The sequence below is a fragment of the Sorex fumeus genome, unplaced genomic scaffold (assembly GCF_029834395.1).
Source record: "Sorex fumeus unplaced genomic scaffold, SorFum_2.1 ptg000251l, whole genome shotgun sequence".
NCBI lineage: Eukaryota > Metazoa > Chordata > Mammalia > Eulipotyphla > Soricidae > Sorex > Sorex fumeus.
This window is the reverse complement of record NW_026606308.1, coordinates 344,817-352,801: the sequence shown is the minus strand read 5'-3', so window position 1 is coordinate 352,801 and position 7,985 is coordinate 344,817. Positions and strand designations below refer to the sequence as shown.

The 7,985-nt window shown below is 44.6% G+C and overlaps 1 pseudogene; it reads right to left on the bottom strand.

Moving 5' to 3' along the window:
* Window positions 1-1,236: 1,236 nt before the first annotated feature.
* On the bottom strand, window positions 1,237-1,385 carry LOC130018293 (uncharacterized; annotated as a pseudogene).
* Window positions 1,386-7,985: the final 6,600 nt, after the last annotated feature.

The window sequence follows — 7,985 nt, the reverse complement described above, 5'->3', positions numbered from 1 at the left end:
GTCGGAGGGAAACTGGGGACATTGGTGGTGGGAAATGTGCACTGGTGAAGGGACGGGTGTTGGAACATTGTATGACTGAAGCCTAATCATGAACAAATTTGTAACTGAGTATCTCATGATGATTCAATAAAAAATTAAAATAAAAAATTAAAATTCAATGGCTTTTCTTAGCTGCAGGGTTTCCTCATCTACTCACAGATATATCTTGATCGTATTTTCCCTGAGAAGAAGGATGCAGTGGATCTTGTCTTCAAACTCTTTTCTCTTTTGAGACCCAAAACTACTACTAGTTCTTCCTTCTTTTTTCTTTTTCTTTTTCTTTTTCTTTCTTTCTTTCTTTCTTTCTTTCTTTCTTTCTTTCTTTCTTTCTTTCTTTCTTTCTTTCTTTCTCCTTCCTTCCTTCCTTCCTTCCTTCCTTCCTTCCTTCCTTCCTTCCTTCCTTCCTTCCTTCCTCCTCCTCCTCCTCCTCCTCCTCCTCCTCCTCCTCCTCCTCCTCCTCCTCCTCCTTCTTCTTCTTCTTCTTCTTCTTCTTCTTCTTCTTCTTCTTCTTCTTCTTCTTCTTCTTCTTCTTCTTTTCCCCTCCTCCTCCTCCCCCTTCCCTCCTTCTCTCCCTCCTCCTCCTTCACTTCCTCCCTCTCCTCCTCCTCTTCCCCTCTCCTCTCCATCCTCCTCCTTCTTTTCTCCTCCTTCTCCTTCTCCTTCTCTTTTCTCTTTCTCCTCCTCTTTCCTCTTCCTCCTCCTCCTTCCTCTTCCTCCTCCTCATCTTCCTTCTTTCTCTTCTTCTTCTTCTTCTTCTTCTTCTTCTTCTTCTTCTTCTTCTTCTTTTCCTCCTTCTCCTTCTCCTCTTCCTCCTCCCCTTCTTCTCCTTCTCTTTCTCCTTCTCCTCCTCTACCTCCTCTTCCTCCTCCTTCTCCTCCTCTTCTTCATCCTCCTTCTTCTCTCACTCCTCCTCCCCCTCCCCTTCCTCTTCTTCCTCTTCCCTCTTATAATGGTGCCCAGGGGAACTTGATATGGTTTCAGGGATCAATCCAGAGTTGGCTATGTGCAAGGCAATCACCTTACTCCTGTAATTTCTCTCCATTGCACCCACACCATGAACTTTAAAAGGATCAAGCAAGACATGAAAGCAGCAGTCCGAAGAACTCTCTGGTCAAGGCAACTTTATGAAATAAGTTTTTAGGACAATACACAGAGTCCTGATTAGTAAAAAGAAAATGTTATAATTACATGAAAGGGACTGAAATGAATGTTTAAGTATCTCAAATATTGCCAATGCCGAGTATATTTCAAGTCGTCACGGTGGGGTATTGGGAAAAGTTTTCAATTAGCAATAATTGCGCCTCAGATAAACCTCATTGGCTACGATACTGCCACTGCGCAAAGCATCCCAAAGGATTTTGGGATTTTGATTCAAGTGTCATCATAGAAAGTGACATGGGCTTGTTGGCTTGGAAGAGAAGTGGCCAAAAGCACACAATCACTCTACAGCTTTCTTAGGGATTCAAATTTGCTCTGAACAAGCAGCAAGGCTGAACTTCTGCTGTTGTTTCTATCTGCTTTCTCAAGAGATCATAAGCGAGGAGACTTTCAGGGGCTAATCCAGCCATCACGGACAATGCCAGGGTGGCTGCAAACGGGCAAGCAAACATTCCTGAATGGGAGAAATGGTGCCACCTTGCGAAGGCCCTTTCCTGGAACCTGGGTTGGGCCTGTACCCCACCTTGGCCAGGCCTTCACAGTAACCACAGAAGACCCCCTTCCAGTGTGGCCCCTTCTTGTTAAAAAACAAAGAAGAGACGAAAACACCCTCTCGTCACTCGGAGAGCGGCCCACAGGCCAGCAGCTTTTTCTCTCACAGACCTTGGGTCCTCCCCAACTGCCTCACAGATCCTGGCAGGGGTGGTTGAGTGTCCAAGCCAGGAGACCCCAGACAAGATTGGGAGTCCAGGTGAGGAGGGAAATTGCTGTTTGGGGACGGAACTGGTACTGATTCCAATTTCCCTTTCCAGGTCTGGCTCAGTAGAACAGCTCATCAACCTGAAGGATTCTTTCCCTCTCTCAACTCCAAGCCTCCTTGTCCTCCTGACCCCTTGTGAGTTCTCTTTCCTGTGTTTTTTTCTTCCACAATAAACAGCAACACAATCAAACCCTGGAATGTGTCTTGGCATGAGCAAGAGGCCTCGGCAGCTTGGTTTATTAGCTGTTTTCAAGGGAAAAAGCTCTTGGGACCAAAAAGATATTTACAAATATAGAAATGACCAGAGCCCCCACTGTCTACAGGGAAACCACTGCTTACAGGAGTGTTTTCATCCACACCCTCTCGTTCCCTCTCCCCACATCCATCTTACTGTCACTTGGATCGCCCCATTGTGAGAAGAAAATCAGATGAAAGGTTTCATGAGAGTTCATGGCTAGAGGGCTTGAGCGTTACCTTGCTAGGGACCGAGAAATGGAGTTTTGAAGGATGAACTTTTTGTTACCTCCCATGGGTGAGCTGGCTGAGGGCCTTTGGGAGCGGAGGTAGGAATACCAGAAAGATGTTTTCATTTTCACAGTTCCTCAGAGAAGACCAAATTCAGGGTGATTCTATGCCTGTTCGCAGCACAATGGCACACTGAATTTTCCACACATACTAGGTAAAGAGTTTCACTGAGAGGGCGACCCTCTTCCCTCTGACATTATCTGCACAGGATGCAGACTCAATTAAAGGGGTGCTGGGCCCAAATAATTCAGTGCAGGGGATTGAATCTGACAACGATGGAAAAGCTTCATGAAGCAAAGAGGGGAATCAGACGACTTTGAGATCACCAATAGCTGGAAGTTCCACAGCCACATCCAGTGAGAAGGGATAATTAAAGGAACTTGAATCATTCATTCCAGGTACCAAGACTGCAAAGAGAATCAAGATTAGGGCGTTATAGTAGCTGGTGCTGCGGCGGATGGACTGGTGAAGTAGGATGTTCCCTGCTTGCAGCCTCTTCCCTGTCTCCCCTCTACCATCAGTGCTTTCTGGGGGCCAGCTGCTGAGAGGACAGAGGGCAGAGGACGTGGTCAAGGTCATTCCTGGGGAATTTAGGCTGACCTGTGATAAGATGTGGGTCCTCACTGTTATCTGGTTACAGCCAAGCCCTTCACATCCATTTCCCAAACCCAAACTGAATTTATTTATTTATTTATAATTTTTTAAATTGAATCACAGTGAGATACATGGTTATGAGGTTATTCGAGAAGGGTTTTCAGTCACATACTGTTCCAACACCCATTCCTTCACCACAAAACTGAATTTAAAGTATGAGTCTTCCATTCCAAATCACAGTCATCTAATTATTTTTCTTCATAAGGCAAGTTCATATTCAGAAAAAAAATTACTCACTATTTCTTTGTCTGTGACACACATATGCAATAACTCTAGTTGAGCAAAAGATTGAATAAATAAATCCCCTCTCCAACTAAACCCAGCATTCATTCAGCCTTGAACACACGTTCTTCTGCAACAATAAGGGCTAAAATTAATTGAATTCTTGGGATATCATTGTGCTAAGCAGTTTTATTCCCACCACCATATATTATTCCATTAAACCATGTATCATTAAATCTAACATCAATCCCATGAGGTAGCAGCTTCTCTTGTTATGTCAATTATAGATGTGAAGTCCAATGTTTATATAGGGCACATCACTTTCAGAAGTGGAGACTTCCTCCCTCCCTCCCTGCCTCCCTCCCTCCCTCCCTCCCTCCCTGCCTCCCTCTCTGCCTACCTCCCTCCCTCCCTCTCCCCCTCTGTCTCTCCCTCCCTCTCCCCTCCCTCCCTCCTTATCCCCTTCTCCTTCCTTCCTTCCTTCCTTCCTTCCTTCCTTCCTTCCTTCCTTCCTTCCTTCCTTCCCTTCTTTCTCTGTACCTCCACTAACACCAAACCTTGGAGCTGAATTTAAAGACAGTTAATCTAGCTTCAGAACCCATCCTTTTTTAGCCAGTGTTTCTAATTGTTTGTCTTGAATGTGGAGGTTATGCAATGGATTACATGTAACAGTGGGCTGATATGAAGGAAAATGACATGAATTTAGGTAACTTGGTGGCTAGAGAAGCAACTGAATAACCTGTTCAACTGAGACAGAAATCTCTTCCCCTTGCACTGCAACAGTCTGTACTGGCTCACCCAGGAGCTCTGTCTCATACGGGGGCCCAGGGTATCCTTATGGGGGTTTCACTGTTGAGACTTTTCTAGGAATTTCTCCAGCTAGTACCTCTGAGGGAACGAGGAAAAGGCGGGCAGGGGAGAAATGTCCCTTTGCTGTGGGCCACTACCAGGGGGCTGGGCACGTTCATTACTGTTCGGATGTGCAGCCCTACCTACTGCAAGGGAAGCTACCAATGGACGACCCAGCAGAGAAGACATTGTCCTATTGGTGCGGGAGGGAGGGGAGCAGACAGAAGGACAACTGTCTGGCCTTGCCTTCAACTTTCTTTCTTTACAGGTTTCTCTTGTAAATCAATTGTCATCCCATTGTTCATCGATTTGCTTGAGTGGGCCGGTCACCAGTATGTTTGGACTCTGGGATCAACGGGACCTGGGAGCAGAAATCGTTTGCCTGCTACCCCCAATCTCTGGCGACCCAGGGGTCACATCCGTTCTTTACAGTTTATGGTTTTAAATGTTCTTGCTCAAGTTTTATTTCAGTTTTTATTTTTTTCTTTTTGGGCCACACCTGGCAATGCACAGGGGTTTCTCCTGGCTCTGCACTCAGGAATTACTTCTGGGGGTGCTCGGGAGACCATATGGGATGTTGGGGATCGAACCCTGGTCGACCGTGTGCAAGGCAAATACCCTATCTGCTGTACTATGGCTCCAGCCCCTTATCTCAGTTTTACATGGCTTAGATTTGGAGAAATTTTGTCTTCATTTTACACAAGTAGCTACTGAGGAACAAGAGGGGAAATTATCTGCTATAGTCCACCATAAGCATCGGCTATGTGGGAACTGAGGTTTGAACGGAAATTAATGGTGTAAGTAACCATCCACTTAGGAATTCTTTTTTTTCTATAAATGACTTTTTTGCTTCCAGTTACAACCTTGTGACTATTAAAGTTGAATAATGAATTCATCTGTAATGAATCCAAACTCCTTTACTTCATGTCCAGTGTCATTTTATTTGACTACTAGGACTATTATAGAGATAATAGGAATATTAAAGAGACTATTATCGATCCCTTTCTTGAGTGGATGACATTTACATAATTCCTACAGATCTGAACTAAATAAATTCATAGAAAAAAAAAGTGTAAGCTCACAAATGTCTGGAAAGCCGAGTCAAGAAATGTTTGTTAGAGGGGCTGGAGCAACAGTACAGTGGGGAGGGAGTTTGTCTTGCACCCGACAGACCTGGGTTCGATTCCCAACATCCCATATGGTCCCAGGAGCAACAGCAGGAATAATTCCTGAGTACAGAGACAGGAGTAGCCCCTGAGCATTTCCGGCGTGACCCAAAAAGTTAAAAAAAAAAAAGAAAGAAAGAAAAGAAAAGAAAAATGAAAAAGAAAGAAAAAGAAATATTTCTTTTTTTCTTTCTTTCTTTTTGGGTCACACCCGGTGATGCTCAGGGGTTACTCCTGACTCTGCACTCAGGAGTCACCCCTGGCGCTGCTCAGGGGACCATTTGGAATGCTGGGAATCGAACCTGGGTTAGCCGCTTGCAAGGCAAAAACCCTACCCACTGTGCTATTGCTCCAGTCTGAAAAAGAAATGTTTCTTAAGACTGGAGAGAGGACAAAGGGTAAGACACCAGCATTGCACGGAACTGAGCAGGGTTCATCCCCAGCACCCAATCTAGTCCTCTGACTCCAGTAGGAGTGATCATTGAACACAGAGCGAGAAGTAAGCCCTGATCACTGCTGCGTGTGGTCCTCAAACCAAAAAAGAAAAAAGAGAGAGAGAAAGAGAGATTGTTAATATCAATAAAACTCATTTGGTGTAGCTTGAGCTGAGAGGATGAGTGTCCACCAGATAATATCCTGTACAGTTAAGAAAAAGCCACAGAATTGAGGAGCTCCCATTCATTAGCAACTTCCCGGCAGGCCAAGCAGAAATTAATTCCGCAGGGACTCAAATGCTGTAGTGACACTCCCAAGATCTCACCTCCAATCCACATTGTCCCTCTTACCACAATCCCCTCCCCCCAGGTGTAAATACCCCGCAGTGCACCAACACCTGGACACCTGTGCTGGCCGCTCCCTCCCAGATGTGGGGAGGCGATCCCAGAGTCCTATGCAAACCCTATACAAATAGGTTGCAAAGTTGAATTGCAAATTTTGGAAAAAGATGCAGGATTTCACCAAACAGATGAAAAAGAAATTTTTTTTTCTGGCAAGTGGCTCTAATTACAAGCGAAGCACTTGATGGATGAGAATGTGGTCACATCAGGCCCGTTGACATAGCAGGTGCTTCAAACGAGAATGATTTGTGTATCAAAGGATTAAGAGAGGCCCTGAGGAAAACGGATGAAGCCCTGCAGGGTTTCTGAAAAATTATGCGCTTTCTGATCCTGCAGCAGAGAGTCAAATGTGAAGGGAATGTGTCATATCGTGGGAGCAGATTATCTATCTATTTTCCTATCTATCTACAGAGATAGTCTCAGAGAACCTGCCAAAACTTGATCCAGGCTTTGTTCCTGCTGAGAATTAGGGCAAGGTTGACAGTAGAGCTGGACTGTTGGGAGATAATGATAAAAACGAACCCGTTTTTAATATTTTGGGGTTTGAAAAGTCTTCCAGCCCCCAGGGTGTTCTGTGCGTTTCCTTAGATGGTGAAGTTCATTGACTAGTCTCTTCCTCCAAGGTGGGATGGAGGCCTGGCCTTGCCTGTCAGCCTCTCAGCCTCGGCTGAGGGAAGGAATGGCCGTGCGAGGGAGTTAGTTGATAGAGCACGTCGGTTCTTGGCAGCCTTTGTGGGTGCTGGAATAATGAGGATGATAACAAAAACAATCTCAACAAGCATTAATTGGACCTTTATTATGTTCCAGGCTCGGTGCCCAATACTTTGCATGAGTTATGTCATTCAATCCTTAGATAACTCTGTAAGTAACTACTTACTATTCTCCCCCCCCACCCCCTTCAAAAGTATTAAGATTTAGCAAAGGGAGAGATTTGGCCAGGAAGACTCAACAATTAGTCCACTGGGAGACTAAACCTCTCCCTTCCCATTCAAAAAAATTTTGTAACAAGAACATATAACATGACTTTATATTGTTAAACAATATGGTCCTTCTCATTGTAGAGATGTTTTTGTAGAGCAGATCCTTACCATGTATTCACCTTGCAGAACTAAAAATTGACGCCAGCAAATCACCAATCTCCTCCCCACCTCCCCAATGGGTGGATTTCCGGTGTCCCCCTGAGTTTGGCTAGTGTAGCTCTCTCTCTTCAGTGGACTCATGCAGAATTTGTCCTGTGATTTGCTTTTGTGACTCAGCAGCAGCTGGGTTCACCCACGGTGCCCTGCGTGGCAGGAAGTCCTTCTTTCTATAAAGGTTGAATCATCTTCCATTGTGTGTTCAAGCTGCACTGTCTTTAGGCTGAATTCCCTCCTGATGCTCGTAAGTTGATTAAACCTAGGAATAAGGAGACATTGGAAGATGAACTTGACATCCAAATTAATCAGGATGCAGGTCTTAGCTTGCTACTGATTCTTTAAAAAAAAAAAACCCTCAGGAAACTTACTTAACCTGTACCTCTCTTTTTATTTTTTTCTCAACTGCATAGAGGCATAGTAATGGCTTCCTAACAGTGTTGTTGTGAAGGTTATTACACAATGCTTAGAAAGCACCCAACACGCTTGGCCTCTTACAATTGCTCACCTAAGGCAGCTGTTATTGATGAGTGAAGACTGAGAAGGAGTGAGTTGAATGTGTACAATTTAAGGAGATCTAAGGGGCATGAACTGAGAAGACCAACTTAGAGTTTAATTTATTCCATGGCTAAATTTTACATCG